Here is a 20,135-nt window from a genome sequence, read left to right as displayed (position 1 = left end):
TACATTTATTATGTGTGGGGTAAGGCTGCTTATTTTAAACACCCATGTAATTGAGTGGAAAGCTGCTATTTAACTCTAGTATTTCCACAAGAAAACGCTGCTATTTAACTCTAGTATTTCCACAAGTATATCACATAAATGAGGTTAGTCACAAGGATGACAAAAATTTGAGGAGAGGGAAACGTAGGTCAGGTGTATATTTGTAGCTTTGATTCCTTAAATTGGTATAGCTTTGAATGAGGTGAAGATTAGAAAATAGTCCACGTGAGCAGATTGAGTGGCTACTAATATGGCAGGTGCTCTAACAAACATTAACAAAGAATTAATGGCAATATGTACTATGGTTATGCAAAATAGGCTTGCTTTGGCTATATTATTAAGGAAAGAAGGCAAAGTCTGTCACATGTTGTGAGTGCATCAATGTTGAATTTATTTGCCTGATAACAGTAATAATAATTGATTAGTAAGTAATTGATAATTATATTATGCACATTACTAACAGCACTCTTAAAGCAAATGCCTTGGAAGAATGTGGTGCAGGAAGATAGTTAAAACATGGTCTGGTGAGATTAGAGAAGGATTTACCAGGGTTGGTGAATGATTAGAAAGTGTAGGAGGAAGTGTTCTTAGAGAAATAATGTCTGTTTTAAGTTGTGTAATATTTGTTATTCGTTTAATTAAATGTTTGGATTTGTGGGTGGAAATGGAACCTGTCAGCAACAAGCAGAAGAAATAAAAGGAAAAAAGAACACACTAGATGGAAACTATCAAGGCTTGAATGAAAGACAGAATGAAGGGGTAGAAAGAAGCTATAAGCAAAAAGTTAGAAACAGAGAAAACTGCTGTGCAAAGGGATTTAGTGAATGATGTATGAATTGTGATGATTTAAAAAATCAGTAGAAGTTGGTTTGACAATTGTTTTCGTACATAATAATTAATGAAAATCATGAATATGAATCTGCTTGTATTTACTCCAAAATGTATTAGTGTAGGTCTTCATTTCAAAAAGTCTAACTCTGTTTACAGCCATCTTTCAGTATACAGTCGATTCGATTCAAAATCTTTTGTCGGCACAGTCAAAATTGGCCATTTAAGAGCATGAGATAAAATACAGTAACAATTCATTTAAAAACTATTTTTTTTAAAACCAACCATACGATGGTAAAAACAGTGCAACTAAAAAGACCAAGGGCCTCATGTAGGAAGCCAAATACCGGTCGGTAACGGCCGAAATTCGGTAAATATCCCGTTACCGACCGGTATTTAGGCATTTGCAATGTAGGTGGCTGATTTTCTGGATTCGGTATTTACCGAATCGGAATTTAAGAAATCGGTAAAATACCGATTCGGTAAATACCGAATCCAGAAATGCTATGTAGGGGGCACTCAAGTGAGTGCATCATTGGTGTCAGGATTTTTATTTACCACCCACTACAAGTTGATGGTAAATGACGAATACCTTTCAAAAAGCATTTTTGTGCCATTTGAAAAGTGCAATGTGGCAGACATACATGCCTGTGCGCCACATGTGCACACATGCACGAATCAGGGGTGCAACAGGGTGTCAATGTGACACCCTGCCACCCATGATAATGCATCCCCTATTACCGATTCGGTATTTACCGAATCGGTAATGGTAACTGGCTTCCCATTCATTCCTATGGGCCTCCAGGCCCATAGGAATGAATGGGAAGGGATGCATTATTACCGATTCGGTAAATACCGATTCTTAAATACCGATATTTACCGATTCGGTAATTGTTTACCTACATTACATTTACCGATTCATAAATACCGAATCGGTAAAATTCGGTATTTAAGAATCGGTAAATATAATTTACCTACATATGGCCCCAAATCTCCAGTCGCAATGCTGCAATCAGAATTAAATACTTTTTTTGATTAGAATTCCTCCTCAAATGTATGAAGGAATGCTAAAATATAAAAAGGGGTCCTCCAAAACACACAAAAAAACTTGAAGCAGTATTATAATTTCTAATATTATGTGCAAGAAAAGTCTGTTTCAGATAATATTTCTTTCTGCCATCATAAAACCTACAAAATAAAATTAGGTGCTGATTGCTCTGTTTTGAAATACTGTCACATGGGCACAGTACTATGTCCCTGGGTCGCTAATTCATAGTGGGAAAATTGACAAGAAGATGTGCTATACCGAACTGCAGCCTAGTTAGAACAAAGCGGTGTTGGGTATTGGTCACCAGGGACAGGTGCGATTGGAAAACCTCCTGGAAAGCATTCAACATATAGTAAACAACAGTATGTTTCTTTGACTCAACGAGGGCCCTATTTTCAGAATGACACCTAGAAAGGAGACCTTACCCTCGCTCTTGTGAAAAGCTAGCGTTCTGTGGGGATCTTGTAGCACAGAGAGACTAATAATGATTTGAAAGTTTTGTTAATATAAGAAAGCCATGGAATATTAAAGGCATGATCTAGTACTAAACAATTCAAAATAATGGATTTCTCAAAGGCCATTTCAGGTTTTGTCCAGAATGAGTGCGAGAGTAGAATACGCTTGGGCAAGCGTAGGTCCTCCAGGTGAGTTAGCCCTACTTCTTTAAGAATGATAAATGACGGTACGGAAGCAGGGGTACACAACAGATGCGTTCTCTGTGACCTGAAGAGGACCACAAGGCATATGGCCCCACAGGCCCCATTCATACATAGCAGCCGGCAATGCTCTGGCCTTATAGATGTTAACCATTTCCTTAACGGGATGACTACCAAGTTGGCCGGAGAACCTGAAGGCTCCTTCGCTAACTGCTAATTTTTGATCGAGCATTTTGTATGTGTTGGGACCATGAGCCATTATTGGTAAAAAAGATACCCAAGCAGCTAAATGAATTACCCTTCACAATTGGAGTGTCCCCAATGTAGAAGGTCCTGCACTTCTGGGTGTTTTTTCCACATGAGATCGTGAATATTTTGGTATTGTTAATCTTCAATTTTCTACCCTCCATGAAATCAGCAAATGTGTCCATCAGTCTCTGCAGACCAGCAGAGGACCGAGCTATCAGCATTCACAAGCACAGGAACAGTACGACCAGCACAGGACCCAAACGACCATCGGCCTGCAGAGACTGAAGGACATCTTCAATCCCATTAATGAAAAGTGAGAGTAAAAATGGGGCCGGGGCACAAACCTGTCTGATTTCTTTCTGGATTTTAAACACTGTAGAACATTCCTCATTTGGGCCAAAGCGGACCTTAGCAGATAAATTATCGTACAACCAAGAAGAAAAAAACAATATTCTTAGGAGCCCCAAGTGAAAGCATTATATGCCCAAGGATCGAGTGATCCACCAAGTTGAATGGGCTGCAGAGATCGGCAAAGCAGACGTGGAGAGAGCCTGACTTTACCTTAGTATATTTGCCAATTAGCAGGTCTAAGTTCACACACTGCTCAACTGTCTCCAACCCCTGTCTGAATCCATACTGGGCCTCCGAAAGGATAGAATTATTGGTGGGCCACTGCTCCAGTCTCTTTGGGAGAACCCTACCCATCAACTTTGCAGAGAAATCCAAGAGGGAGATGGGATGAAAGCACATCTTAAAAATGGGCACTATCATGGAGTCAGCCCAACTCGAAGGAATCGTGGCCACGGCAGCCACGTTAAACACTAGAGTCAGAATGGGGCCCCCTAATTCACCCAGGGCTCAAAAAGCTTCAACCAGAACACCATCGGACAGGTAGTTTTACCCCCAGCGCTACATTCTAGAGCAAGATGACCTCGTCGAGTATAACTTCGAGGTGCCTGCTGCAAGCTGGATTGATACGCTTACATACAGCAGTGAAAATATTGGCCTTAAGGGAGTCACATATTGTTTTTTAAATGATCAACTCCCACTTGAAGGGAAACAAATGAGGTGAATTCAGGAGCAGTATAATATTTTTTAAAAGGGGCATTAACCGTACTTCATAACAGGGTAGCATCATTTGTCTCAGCTGCCTTTGAGCCATATTTGACCAAGCCCCTTCCCTGACTACCTTTTTCCTGGAGGCTAGCACCAATTTGTAATGCTTTTTTAGTTGTTTAATAACAAGGTAATCCCTATGAGAGCTGTGCAAGCAACACATAGCAGCTTAGATGCCTGGGTACACAAGTGATCAAACTAATAGGGGGCATATCAGCAACAACCGGCGATAATTATCGCTAACTGCGCTTAGCGCTAGGATAATTATCGCCGGCTATCGCTGGATTTTATCGCAGAGATAGCGCGCTATCAGCGACGCTTATCTCCAAAGCGATAACAATTCCAGAGTTAGCTGCCAAATGTGCAATATTGCTGGAAATCCAGCGATAATCGCACAACAATTGGCGATACGTTGTTGATAGGGCAGGGCAGACTTAGCCATTATATCCACCTTCCATCGGATATAATGGCTAAGTCAGATTGAAAGCAGGCGTAAGAAAAGTAGCGCTAAGCGCGGTTAGAGCTACTTTTCTTATCGCCATGCAAGTTAGCGGGAGGTTTGTTGATAGGAGAAATGTCGGTTAGCGACATTTCTCACGTTATTTTTGTGTGGGACGCCCACTTTGCATCTCATTAGAGATGCAAAGCTGGGCGTTGAGAGAAAGGGTGCTAAGGCAAGGATTCACGCAGTAGCGTGACCTTGCTGATAAAGCGATAAAACTATCGCCACTTTTCTCCTGAAAACGGACGCTAAAGCGGCGATAATTTTATTGCTGCACCTTGATTATATGCCCCCATGTCTCTTAAAGGACCTTAATCTAGAGCAGTGATACTCAAAGTATGGCCCTGGGGCCGCATGGAGCCCCCCTGACCTTTACATGGGCCCCTTGGTCAAGAGCAGCACTGGGCTAATATTTACGTGACTCAACTCTGCCATAAACCACCAAGCATTTATTGAAAGGTTAATTGAAATTAAAGAAAGGAAGTAACTAGGGTGTCCTAAACCATTTAACGTTAGGAACACCATCATTTATAAAAACATCTTGCAGTAAAACTAAGAAAGTAATAATTCGTTAACATTCAGAACCGTTTCACCTTAGCGCATAAGATTATCAGTGCAGTGAGAAGTATTGTTTTTTAAAGTGATAGTTTTCAAACAGGAATTGAGAAACATTAATTCTTCCCTACTCCCTGATAACAATGTCAGTAGTGTAGAAAGAAGCAAGACACTTGTCATCTGAACCTTTTAGGGGATTTCTATTATACATGAACAACATATAGTTTAGTAAATCAAACACTGAAGAAGGCTTTGTAGAGCACACATCCTGAAGGCATGTATTTCGATGTCCTTATATGCTAATGAAGATAAAGGATGGAAAGTGAAATAAAATAATTACCTAGGATCACACAGTTTGGTTAAGCGTAGAAGCCGGGATTAATCCCAAATTTTTGGTTTCACATTGTGCAATGTCATAAACTAGGGGGCAGATTTACAAGCCCCTTGCGCCACTTTTGCGTCACTTTTCCCATGTTAAAAGTGACGCAAAAGTGGCGCAAGGGGCTTGTAAATCTGCCCCTAGATGTATATACACCTAGCTTCCCTTACACCCACCATACCACAATCCCCTCCCCGAACCTCGACAGCCAGCTTACTGGTATCAATGAAGCGCTCAATCACATCACAGACCAAATTTGTGGCCCCTGAGAAATTGGGAGACCTAGCGATTGTTTCTAAAGTATAAATCAACCCGGCATGGTCCACCTCGATACCCAGACAATAATTAAACTCAGTTGACTTCATAGTTAACAGCTTCTGCTTTACACATCAAGGTGCCGATTCCAATCCTGTAAAACCTGAGTACGAATGGTCGTACGGAGCGTATTCTCCGTATGACTCGTACCCGGGAAATCCACCGTACAAACCAGCAAGTACGATTTGTACAGAAATACCATTTCCGTACGATTCATACAAAACACCGTACGGCTAAACTATACCTACTATTCTGATCCTGGACAGCGCGTACGCGACATCCGTACGGAGTCAGGCAGCGTTTTACGGACCAGCAAGTACGATTCGTCCCTACGTCATTCCGCACAGCAATTTTTTTACGGCAGCTAAAAAAAGCAGGAAACCTGTGTCCGACGCGAAAAAGGAGCCCCGGTACGCGACAGACAGACATGGACCCCATCCTACGTGTCATCCTGGCCCTCCTAGCCTACGACCTGGTGCACCGAACCCGACGCACACGCCGCAGAAGGTTAGAACAACACCCATGGGTCAAGGGGGGGGTGAGGGGCATGACACATACCCCCTACCCAAATTAAAACATACAATATGGAGGACATACATTACCTCCAGGGTCTGGTCACTTCGGGGGGCGTGTCCACCAATCCCTGCGTACCGCAACCACGGATGTGGACGTGTACGCGTACCCCTACGGCACCAATACAATGGTGGTACGGACCGTACCCATGCTCTGAGGGCGTGTGTACGGTCCATACCACGCGTACCCCTACATCACCACTACAATGGTGGTACGGACCGTACCCACGCCCTCAGAGCGTGGGTACGGTCCGTACCACGCGTACCCCTACGTCACCACTACAATGGCGGTACAGACCGTACCCGTGGTTACGGTCCGTACCACCATTGTAGTGGTGGCGTAGGGGTACGCGTGGTACGGACCGTACACACGCCCTCAGAGCGTGGGTATGGTCCATACCACCATTGTAGTGGTGACGTAGGGGTACGCGTGGTACGGACCGTACCCACGCCCTCAGAGCGTGGGTATGGTCCGTACCACCATTGTAGTGGTGATGTAGGGGTACGCGTGGTACGGACCGTACACACACTCTGAGGGCGTGGGTACGGTCCATACCACGCGTACCCCTACGTCACCACTACAATGGTGGTACGGACCGTACTCACGCCCACAGAGCGTGGGTACGGTCCGTACCACCATTGTAGTGGTGACATAGGGGTATGCGTGGTACACACCCTATGAATGCGGGTGTACGGTCCGTATCACCCGTACCCCTACGGCACCAGTACATTTTGGATACAAGGTGTACACACACCACGAATGTTAGCTTACGGCCTGGTGCAGCATATTACCAGTATATTGGGGTGTGTGTATGCCCAGGACAGCAGTGTACTGCACCAAGGGGGCGGGTGGGTGGGTGGGTGGCTGCATAGGATTCCCAGCAGTGGACAGACATGTGAGGGGTGGGTGCAGACGAATACCAGCAGTGGACAGAGACATAGGTGTGGGTGCCTATCACTCCCAGCAGTGGACAGAGACATGGGGGTGGGTGCCTATCACTCCCAGCAGTGGACAGAGACATGGGGGTGGGTGCCTATCACTCCCAGCAGTGGACAGAGACATGGGGGTGGGTGCAGAGGAATACCAGCAGTGGACAGAGACATGGGGGCGTGGACATCATTATCAGATGACCACAACTCCATGGGTGTATGTACGCATCCCTAATTTTTAACTATGTTGATAGTGCCATAACGACACATCACTGACAGCAGTGCCCCACTCCCAGGAGGATGGATGTCTTTCACCCACTGCATGACACACCACATGTGGGTGTGAGGACAAATGACACATGCATACCCACCCCTGGCGGATGCAGCACAATACACACACTGAGATCATGCCACAAGACTGTATAGTCATTGCAATGCCTACTAAACTAAGAGAGCCAAAGGGAACACACACTGTCACGCACATCCCAGGACTGAGAGGAATGTACAGGTGCTGGGACAACCACCAAGATGTTGTCTCTCATGGAAGGAATAGGGTGGAGTTCCCTCAGATACAATGCCCACAATTGTGAGTCAGGTGCCCAAGTACCCTGCAGAACAAGTACCATATGTGTGCTAGGCTGGGATTACACACATGCATAGTGCTGAAAAGGGAGAATTTCGCCATGAAGGCATTTCAACATACTCAATACACAAGTACAGTGACTAGCAAGGATGGCACAGACGATGCAGCCGGAGACATTGCTGAGCAGGCATGGCCATAGTTGAAGGGATCCGTCACCAACAAAGGAAATGTAGACACAGGTCCACACAACAATTGTGCAACTCTCTGCAGGGAAGATGTCAGGTGCCACAGAGGAAGGAACACTCCTTGGTACAATGTCTCAAAACACAAATAACACACACTTCCAAACATACTTTGCAGAGACCTTGTGAGGGCACGCAGATACCATGGTCCACCTCATGACCATCAGACTAGAACATTTCTCAGAAACATAACACATTACCACAACACCAACTCCTGGAGCATCAGCACCAACATCAATACCTGAAATGCAATAGTGTTCAAAGTAAAAAGAAAATGCTTTATTCAGCATAAAACAAAATTTTGGAAATAACAATATATACAAAGGCCAATGGCCAGTCCAGAATAGAAGTCCTTGGGGGGACACAGGGGCACGCGTCTCCCCTAGCTTGCCTGCACAGTGGAACCCTCAGGTTCGTCGACCAGGGGGGGGGGCATCATGTGGGGAAGGGCCAGGCATCGCAGGGACAGGAGGTGTAAGGGAAGGCGTGGTGGGTGCAGGGCTGGACGCCTCCACCACAGGGGGTGGGGCAGCGCCAAAGGTGGAGGTGAGCTCGGCGCTGCACACTTCAAACAGGTCGTCCAGAGTATCCCCTGCACCGGAAGAAGCCACAGGCACAAAGGAGGGGGGGGTCCGAGGGATGGGTTGCAGCGCTTCTGGGGGAGGGGGTGGACATGGGGGGGACTCAACTCCCCTGCCCGTGGAGTCCCTTGCCCGCTTGCGGGGTGGTGACACAGTGGGGCTGAGGGCCAGCACAGACATGTAGCTTTCCTTGTCTGACTGTGTGGCAGGGGAGCCAAGGGGAGTGCTTTTGGAGGTCCTGGGTTGTGAGGTATGCGGACTCAGACTGTGGCTGCTTGTATGTCTGTGTGCCCCAGACCCAGTGGGTGTGCCTTTATCCCCCTGAGTGTGCGTGCCAGGAGGTGTGTGCTTGCCCTTACTTGGTGGTGTGCTGCCTGTGTCTGGTGGGGTGCGTGCTTGAGAATGTCTGGGTGTGCATGGGACAGGTATGGGAGTGGGAAGTGTGGATGGGGCTGGGGTGGGGGGGACGAAGCGCTGCAGGAGACTCACTGCTGCCGTCAGTGAAGAGTCCATGGACCACAGCAACATTCGTTGCTCAGACATCGTTGCTGACATGCCCTCCATGAACGACACCATCTGTGTCAGCAGTCTGGTGTGGCCATGGAGGACATTCAGCATCGATGTCTGCCCAACCTGCAACTGCCGCTGAATGTCCATAGACTCTGCAGTGAGGGCAGCAGGGGTGACAGGGGCCGGGGGTGCGGTGCCTGGCTCGAAGGAGACATGGTGGTGCCCTGCACGGACAGAAGGGACCGGAGCAACTGGGAGGGCGGTGATGGGAATGGAGGAGGCGGGGACAGATGTTGGGCTGCTGCCAGGTATTGTAGCAGCCTCCGCCCCCTCGATGAGGTCAGCCTCGGACCCGTGCCACTTGGAAACAAGGAAAAATAAGACACACCAGCCAAAAACTTGTTTGAGAAATATACTGAGAAGCTAGTGTCTGGGAACAGTTGAGCACAGCAATACTATGAAGTCATGCCACCTCTTGTTTACCGGGAATGAAACAGTATTGGTGCACCCAAGGCTAAATACTAGACCTCAATGCTAAAGGTGTCCCCACATTCAGGGACCTGTAAGTACTTTGGAAACCCAAACTAAATACATTTTGATCCCTTGGGAATCACACCACTTTACACAATTGACAAGTTTAGAATGTGTGAATGTGCCACTTTGTGAACAGAACACACATGTGCCTGTATAAAAGAAGTCTCACAAGGAGGTGCACACAAAACTACATTTACCCAGTCATTGTATAAGCTGCCAGCCTTATTCAAAGAAGCCACTGTTAGAAAGAAATGGTGTTTCAGAAAGTACATATACATGGGACCACGGCGGTCTGGATGACTTGACACTCGTAAGTTAGTATCCGCAACAACCAAGGACTTACACAAATTCCACCACACTGTGGGAACATGGATATGTATAATCTGAAAAACAGTCTTATTCGAACTGTGCCTTTCTTTAAAATGTGCCAGCGTGTTCCCTGAAAGTGTAAAGGTGGTTTCTTGTGCACTTCCTTGGGGGACATCGGTCATGCAGGCACATTATTGTCCTTCACAACAAAACATCAAACTCAAGCATTGAAAACATGAAGACATGTTGACAAGTGTAGTGAGTGCCAAGGTACAATACTTTTTGACTAACAATTTGAATCATGCCACCTGTCACATGGCCATCCGTACCATGATGACACAGTTGGCAACACATCTGACCCACTGCCTGTCATGTCATGTGGAGTGGCACACATGTCCAAACACAGGCCAATGCATAAGCTAATGGGCCTGCAATTGTGTTGGAATAAGGCATACCTGCAGTGAGGAGACACCCTCATGGCAAGCCAGAATGTCCACACAGATGTCAGCACACAAAGACAAAACTACGTAGCATCTGGACCACACACTGGTGCCAAAAATGGATGAGCAGGAATCGTGTATTTAAACTATTGACACATGCTGCAAAGCACAAACATTAAACCCTGCACAACATGACTGGGTCACTGCATGTTGAGTGTCTGTCCAGACAATTATCACACACAGGTCAGACCTGGCAAGGAGACATAAGGTTTGGACATGTAGGCCTCGCCCGCACAAACCCCCATACCTGAGACAATGTGATTGAGACAGTTCAAGAAGTGACACCTCTTAATCAGGGTTTACAAAAATGTGCATCAAGAATTCCCAAATGTACTCCACATCACCTCGTGAGGCTGCCAACACATTTTTGTGACAAACAACCATCAACAGATAGTTGCGAATAGACACTCAGGCACTGCCCAGTGTGAGTATGCACAAGCCAAATGGGGTCTCTCTGTACAGTGGACACATGTAGCACACTTTAGATAAATACAAATGAGGCCAGGGAACAATGCCACAGAGGCCAACCTATGCTGAACACACAGAGAATGGGCACAGTGTTGGATGACACACATGATTACGAGGCAAGGGTGTCTCAGGGGACTGTAGTGGGCACACTGCTCCATGGTCCTGGAATGATCTGACTGTAACATGTGCAACCGTCCTGGCACTATGCATATCTCCCACTCATGCACATCATGTCTGAGGCCACGACATCGGTCATGCATGCTGCAAGTGTGTTCATTTGAAACCTCACACTCCTATGTTGAGACTCATCATCAGTGCCAAAAAATATGGACCCCCAAATGACTGAACAGGACAGGGCACAGGCTAGGTACCAACACATGTCACAGACCACCCCCGCCACATGATGCAGAAAGCAATGTGCACTTGGATTAACTGGCAGCCTAGATGACCATGTGCAATAGTGATTACACACAGACCAGGGAACACATGTCAAGGAGGGGAAGGGAGGAAGAACAGCACCGGTTGACTTGCGGGAACAGGATATGCACTGCACATATAAATCCTGGCAGTGTATCCAGGCGACTGAGCACTTCCAAAAGCTGGTGACACACAACAAACACACATGTACCTACCCCCTCCTTGCTGCTGTCTCTCCTGGAACTGCCTATCCATGTCAGGGAAGACCACCGCCAGGACACGCTTCATCTGGTGGGTCAGGAGTCGGCAACCGCCGTGGGGGCGTGGAGGTGAGTGCCCCAGCTGAACCCGGGTGATCCTCCGGGTCCAGCACCGGATGTCCTGCCACCATTTTCGGACTTGGGCTAGGCGCCGACTGCGACCCTCCGCCGATCTCACGGCCCTGACGGCCCGCTTCCAGATCTCCCCCTTCTCGTAGGCAGTTACCTGTGAGGATGACAAAGTGAGACAACATCACTACACCTGCTCCATGTCAGAGAGACACACATTTGAACATCTTTGATTTGTTGAACAGGGCATAGGATGCTGCCAATGAATAGAATCTTTGTCAGATGGACATTGTCCTCTGTGGAAGCCCCAATGCACTACATGGCATTGAAAGTACACAGGTGGCATGAGGGTTGCGACACACTCCATGATCATGGCACACACTGTGCATCACAAGCAACACCAGGCTGATGGACAGCACCTCCAAGCAGTTACATGCCCCAGGCCACTGACGCAACCTCAGCAGAGTACACAGACACACACAGGCACAGATCAATCACCTGGCATTGGCAACAGTGGATACAAACCTCACTCTGCACATGTGCCACTTGCCTGTGGGGTGTCACAGGTGTGGGGCTAGCTCAGCAAGTCAGACACACAGCACGGCTTACTTCTCACATCAGATGGGTAGAGCTGTAGCCTCCTCCATGCACTGTGGTGCAACACTTCACATAGACACTCACCCACATGACAAGGAACATTCAAATACATCAATGTCCAGGGGGCGTACACTTCACTTGGACACTCTCACCACAGCTCCACTAAACTCACACACATCTGTGGGTACAGTCACCTGTCACACCGGGGGGACCACTGAATCACCTCAGGACTATAGACCAAAAATGCCACAAAGGATTAGCCAGGCTGAATGTATCATGCACTATGCAGTGAATGTCACAGTAAGCACAATGCAAGTGAGGAGTGCACACATGAACTACATCATGCTCTGCATGAGAGACATAAGCCATTCCCCCCCCGGGACCCACTCTAAACAACATTGCATATCTGTCACACCTGGACACAATGCCAGAAGTGACAGTCACAAAAAAGGTGCACAGTCAAAGGTAGTGGAGTCAGCACTCACCTGCTCCCCTGGTCTCCCATACAGGCTGGGGTACTGTGGGAGGATGACATCCAGCAATGCCTCATTCTCCTCCTGGGTGAATGGCTGGGCCCTCTCCACAGACCTTGACATGGTGCCAGAGGAAGCACAGACAGCAGCAGTGTTGTCAACAGGAAAGTTGTGCAGGCAAGTGCCCTCTCATGGGTTCTGGCTGACTTATATCTGTCTTGCTGAGGGGCATTCATTTGGAGGAATACATAGTGATTGGTCAGATTCATTCGCATCTTACGTTTACTCCAATCCCTTTCCACATACACCAGTGACAGCATTAGCATCATTCAAATTTTGAGTATCATGTCAAGTCAACAACCACTTTGCAACATTGTATTTTGTGGCCAACTGACTTTTCCAGGACACCTGATGGAAAAATTTGAACTGAAAACTCTGTATCCATGACAACCAGCATACATTTAGTGCCTAATACTTGTCCCTTATGTGTCCCCTATATAATTTTCAAATCCACACACAGGTACGGTGCGCTTCACATGTACCCCTATGGCACCAGTTGCACAGTGTGTTTGACACGTACGTGTACGCACTGGTAGTAGACGTACCAGTGCCTACATGTACGTGTACTACCAGGGCCTTCACGTATGGGTAGGCACTGGTAGTACACGTACGGGTACGTGTACTACCAGTGCCTACACGTATGTGTACGCACTAGTAGTACACGTACATGTAGGCACTGGTAGTACACATACCCTTACGTGTACTAACAGTGCCTACACGTACATGTAGGCACTGGTAGTACACGTATGTGTAGGCACTGGTAGTACACGTACAGGTACGTGTACTACCAGTGAGTACCCGTACGTGTGGGCACTGGTAGAACACGTACCCGTACGTGTACTACCAGTGCTTACACGTACATGTACTACCAGTGCGTACCCGTACGTGTACTACCAGTGCGTACAAGTACGGGGCTGGAGTACGGTGGTGGGGTACGGTGCGTACATGTATGGGGCTGGGGTACGGTGCGTCCAAGTACGGGGCTGGGGTATGGTGGTGGGGTACGGTGCGTCCAAGTACGGGGCTGGGGTACGGTGTTGGGGTACGGTGCTGGGGTACGGTGCGTACAAGTATGGGGCTGGGGTACGGTGTTGGGGTACGGTGCTGGGGTATGGTGCGTACAAGTACGGGGCTGGGGTACGGTGTTGGGGTACGGTGCGTACAAGTACGGGGCTGGGGTACGGTGCTGGGGTACGGTGCATACAAGTACGGGGCTGGGGTACGGTGGTGGGGTACGGTGCGTACATGTACGGGGCTGGGGTACGGTGTTGGGGTACGGTGCGTCCAAGTACGGGGCTGGGGTATGGTGGTGGGCTATGGTGCGTCCAAGTACGGGGCTGGGGTACGGTGTTGGGGTATGGTGCTGGGGTACGGTGCGTACAAGTACGGGGTTGGGGTACGGTGCTGGGGTACGGTGCGTACATGAACGGGGCTGGGGTACGGTGCTGGGGTACAGTGCGTACATGTACGGGGCTGGGGTATGGTGTTGGTGTACGTTGCTGGGGAACGGTGCGTCCAAGTATGGGGCTGGGGTACGGTGCTGGGGTACGGTGCGTACATGTACGGGGCTGGGGTACGGTGTTGGTGTACGGTGCTGGGGTACGGTGCATCCAAGTACGGGGCTGGGGTACGGTGTTGGGGTACAGTGCTGGGATACGGTGCGTACAAGTACGGGGCTGGGGTACGGTGCTGGGGTATGGTGCGTACATGTACGGGGCTGGGGTACGGTGTTGGTGTACGGTGCTGGGGTACGGTGCATCCAAGTACGGGGCTGGGGTATGGTGTTGGGGTACGGTGCCGGGGTAAATATGGGGGAGAATCAAAAAACTCAATGGGTGTTGTGCCAGAACACCCACTGCAACACCCATTGAACGCCCCTTTCTTGCTAAATGAAGCGTGAAAAGTGGCCATATTTATAAGGTGGTGTTAAGTTAAGTGGCTTAACGCTGCCTTGTAAATAAGGAGAAGGGGATATCGTCACCAGAACATAACTGAAAGTGACGTTCTGGTGGCGATGTCCCTTGTAAATATGCCCCTTAGACTGTAACCAGTGAAGTACTTTTTTCCTTAACTGGACAGGTGACCCAGTTATTCCCATGGGTGGGTTAGGGACATTGGTCATTATTACCACATAAGGACAACATGCAGGGTGTATATTGATGGTAGCTGTATTACAAAGCTCACCCTCTTTGCCTTGTGTCCTCATATTCCCCAAATTTTGGGGAGACTTCCTGAAAAGGTTTCAGGTAGATGAAGGCTTCAAAAATTCTTCACTGGGTTGTTAATAGCGGCCAACTGGGAATGAGTGGCTTGCAAGCCCTTCACAGGACCGGGGAGCCTGGCTAAGATCAAATCCCCCACTAAAGTAAAAGGCCTTCCCATGCTGCAAGACCCAGGAGCAACTCGGATTTGGCTAATTTGTGGGGGGCAGGGGGGTACGGTACAGAGTAAAGGCATCCCGAATGACTATTCTTAGGGCAATTGTGATGGGAGGTTATGGTCAGTAGAAGGTAAATCAGGGCCTGAATACAAAATCCTGGGTGCCATTGTGTAAGTAGACTGAACTACTGAGCCAACTGGGGTGGTAAAGTACATATCCGTAATACTATATGAAAGTTCTTCAATTGTCGCTAACCGTGCATAAATAGGAAAAAGCAAACTTTCAACCACCCCTTCACAGTCCAAAAGTTTCCCACAAAAAAGGTCCAGCTCCACAACAGAAAGCGCAGTAGAGCTAGCTGGGCCAGAATCCATGGCGCTGGATTGAGAGTCTGAAGGGGGTGAGATTTCCTTACCCCCTAGCGTCTTTTGCATTTGGCTGGAGGGATGCTGTTGTGGGGCACGGTTAAAGTCATGCTAGTGTGCCGTCCAAGGTCAATAGAAGAGACAGTGAAGGGAGGCGATGGCGATGGCGCTGGCAATGGGCCCTGGGCAGGCAATGAAACAGTACCACTTACAGACTGAGAAGCTGTCTCTACAGATGAAGTTATACCAGGAGCTGCTGCCATGGTAGAAGATAGACGACACTCTGCATGCTCAATATCCTTATTTATAGCACCCACTGCCTATTTAATGTATCCATCCAGGGAGGAAAAATTAGGGCCAGTCTTAGCTGGAATGGGGGCTTTGTGCTTTACTTTCGCGAGGGAAAACAGTAGTGAGGTAGCAAGGAATAAAAACAACAGTATCTCAGAATCCTGGAAAACTTTAGCCAAGGGGGTAGCCCAGCCTCCTTTGAGCTCTGATGGGTGCAAACTGGCCTGCTTTTGGCTCGGTCTTCCCCCGGGCATGCACACATGCACGTCATGCACTGTGGGGTAAATGAAGTGCTTGTAAGTGCTGATTTGGTGGTGCGGCAGCCCCTCCCCCCTCCCCAACATAGAGGAATGAGGGATGTAGTTCCACCCTCGCCAGCCACAAACAGAGTCACTGCAAGGTCCTGCGCCTTGGTCAAGCAAAGTACTTTTAAGCACTGATTTGGTAGTGCGATGTAAGAAAGTGCAATTTTTTTGCATGATTGCCCCCAGTTTTTGCTAAACTCCTGATGTGTTTTGACTGAGTGTGCCCTGGGTTCCTGCCAACCATGTACCCAGGGCCTATGTTCTTTCCCTAAACTGCATTGAAAACAAAACCCAATTGGCACTCTTTGGCCACAGGTCAGTCCCTTGTAAAGGGTACCACAGGTACCAAGTGCACTGTGGCTGAGGAAGGCCTCACACTGCCTTTGCAGTCTGCGTGTTGTGGTGCAGAACAAAGTGAAGAGTCGACATGGCACACATCCCTGTGTGCCATGCCTACAACCCACTGCCCTAGCATAGGTAAGCCACCCCTCTAGCTTGGTGCACTATACCAGTGGTGAGGGTACAGGTGCATGAGCCCTGTACCCCTAGAGTGTCTAAGCCAATTTTTAGACATTGTAAGTGCAGTAATGCCCTTAAGGGTCTATGTTTCTGGGAGTTTGTATTTATGAAGTCCACAGTACCATAATGGCTTTACTGAAAACTGGGAAGTTTGGTATCAAACTTCTCAGCACATTAAACCCACACTGATGCCAGTGTGGGATTTAATGAAAAATGCACACAAAGGGCATCCCCTGAAAAACGACCTAACGCTAGCGTCCAGGCTGAGTGACTGCTCGACAGCTGCCACCACCAGATATGTTTCTGGACCCCTGGGTCGAGAGCCTGCTGCTCTCTGGGGTCTGAAACAATGCACATCCTGGGATGAGGTGTCAAGCCTCCTCCCCCAGGATGGGCAGGGTCCACGAAGGGGAAGCTTCAAAGGCTTGCCACCTTTGTGAGCTTCCCCAGCCCTTTGCTGCTTCCAGCAACTGGCCCCCACCTGTTCTAATCCCCACTTTGGGTGGGAGAATCTGCGGGAAAACCATGTGAGGAAGGGAGGTGTGCTCACCTTTGCCATCCCCACCCCTCTGGTGGGGGAGGCGAGGTGTGGCACACCTCTCAGTCCCCGCCGTCTTGCAGATGGGGGACCCAGCCAACCAGAGTGAGGCATATGCCCCCTACCACGGGAGGGTGGCATAATAGGGAGTGTAGATAATGATAGCACGTTCCTGAATAGGAAAATGTCTTTCGTTTTGCACTCAATCTCAGAGATATGATCTCTTTTGTGAAATTAAACTCAGGTAAATCGGAATTTATTCAAGTGTAACTTGAGTTTATTAACCGTTGTTCAAAGTTAATGAAGTCAAAGAATTGTATTCATTCTTTATCAATGCATCATATATCCAACTGCCCAATGTATTTCGGGCTTTTTTTAAGCCCTTCTTCAGGGGCGGTACTCTGAAAGGATAAGGTATAGGGTTCAGTATATATATACATTTTATAAACACTCAATGGAAAAGAACAATTTTTATCCAAACAATTATACAGTAGATTTTGATTGTAACAAACATGGTCATGTTGAAACAGTATTAAAAGTAATACGTTCGTAATGAGTAAAAAAACACAATACCAGTGTTGGTAATTACCAAAATGGAGGTACACTACACATCAAAGTGATGTGAAAATATCCACTTGTTTTACATGTTAAAACAACATACTGTGATGTGCATTTACCAAGGTCATAGGAAATAGTGAAGCCGAAATGGACCAAGAAAGTTTGGGTGGTAGTGTAAGTAAAAAAATTAAATGAAAAAATGAAAATGCCATATAGGACAAAGTAATGTGGTGTGTTTTTGCCAAAATTGTAGGAAAAAGTAAAAACGAAATGAGAAGAAAAATCTAGATGGTGGTGTGGGTAACAAAAATACATACAGCGTGGGGCCTTTTAAAAGAATACAATCACTATCTGACAAGTAACGGAAGATCAAACTTACAGTTGGTATGGTGATGTATAGGTTCTCCTGAACCCGGGAGAATCAAATTGGAAATGCTCCGGTCAGTGTAATGGATGGTAATCATGTGATATATAGACATGTGATAAGGAAAAGTGCGGGAAAACGAGAACTACAAAGAAAACAGACTTGTAGTTCCAAGAGGTAATCATGTGATATGTAATGAAGAAAAATGCGGGAAAAGGAGAACTACAAAGAAAACAGACTTGTAGTTCCAAAAGGTCAATAAAGTTTAGTGAAACTACCCGTGCAAACAAAATATAAAATAATAAACAATATGTAAAATAATAAACAAAAGTGAGTGCAGTTAAATCTGTAAAGGAATTAGGCCAAAAGTAAAAAGAAAAATGGAATAGACAGCGTGTGACACCGAAGAAACACATGTAATTCGAGTGATTCGAACCAAAAGCGATAGTTAAAAAAATGTAAGATATTATCAAATCCTGGAGCTTGTAAGGAAGCGTCAATGTAATAGTGCAATAGTACATGTGTATAAGATGAAATTAGTAAGTTAAATAAAATAAAATAACTGTAAGGTTCAACATGAACTGTAAAGTTACACAAGGTACTAGGGTATCACAAGTCGGGTGGAAAGTTCAAATCTCCAATTTAAGGTGAATAGAGGAGACCTTAATTACAGAAAACAGCCCAGATCATAACGCTCGTTAAGACCTTTCGGATGTATGGAATTCAGCTTGTGGATCCAAAATGTTTCTCTTTGTAATAGATATTTACTATTGTCACGACCCCTCAGCTGGGGAATCTGTTCAAGAACCAAAAATCGCAGTTGACAGATGTTATGCTGATGCTGGTGAAAATGAGTTGCGATTGGTGATTTCGCCTGTTTGGTACGTATATTGCTTTTGTGTTCATTGATCCGTATACGGATTTTTCTCTCAGTTTTGCCCACATAAACCAAACCACATGGACATTTCAACATGTAAATGAGATTCTGACTATTACATGTGGCTGTAACCTTGAGTTTGATCGTGTTGCCTTGTGAAGGATGTTGGATGTTGGTACCTTTGATGATAGAGTTACAGTTACCACAGTTAAGACATGGTAAAGTACCTTTGAAGGAGCTGGTAGTGAGTTCATCAGCTTTAGACAATATTTGTTTGATATTGCGTGATCTTTGGTAAGCAAATCTAGGTGATATTTCAAAAATGTTATTGAAATCCATTTCCATGCTTAACATAGGCCAATACCTGAGGATGGTTTTTTTTATGTTGAAACTTTGTGTGGAAAATTTTGACACAAATGTCATTCGTTGATCAGAAGTTTTTGGTGGTTTGGGTGAAAGAAGCATCTGTCGGGTAGATTTGTTAGACTTCAATATGGCGCTGTCAAGAACTTTGGTAGGATATTTTCGTTGTTCAAATTTGGAAATGCAAGCGGATTTGCTTGATTCAAACAATTCATTGGTACTTGAGATTCTTTTCAATCGTAGTAGTTGTGAGTAGGGCAAATGATTCTTGAGAGATGGTTGGTGGAAACTGTGAAAGTGCAGGAGATTATTGCGGTCAGTAGGTTTAGTGTAAACCTCAGTGGTGAGGTTTCCTTGGTATAATGTTACCTTGGTATCCAGGAATGTTATCGATTCTTTGTTTATACAATGAGTGAATTGAATTCGTTGGTCAACTGTATTAAGTGATTCGATTAATGATTCCAGATGATCAATTGAGCCATTCCATAAGATAAAGATGTCATCAATGTATCTTTTATAAAGGGTAAGATGTTGGGTCCACTCGTGTTTGCAAAGTATGTTGTCTATTTCAAAACGGTGCATAAAGAGGTTCGCGTATGTTGGGGCGGCACAATTGCCCATGGAAGTTCCGGAGCATTGAATGTAAAATGTTCCTGCCCATTCGAAGTAACTGTGATAAAGGGTGAAATGCATGAGTTCCATCAGAAATACTTTGAGATTCTCTGGTTTGTCTGTGGTCATCAGAAATGACTCGATTGCCTCAATGCCTTTATCATGGGGTAT

The sequence above is a fragment of the Triturus cristatus genome, chromosome 3_2, assembly GCF_964204655.1.
Source record: "Triturus cristatus chromosome 3_2, aTriCri1.1, whole genome shotgun sequence".
In the NCBI taxonomy this organism is placed as follows: Eukaryota; Metazoa; Chordata; class Amphibia; order Caudata; family Salamandridae; genus Triturus; species Triturus cristatus.
Note: the sequence above shows the minus strand (reverse complement) of the source record.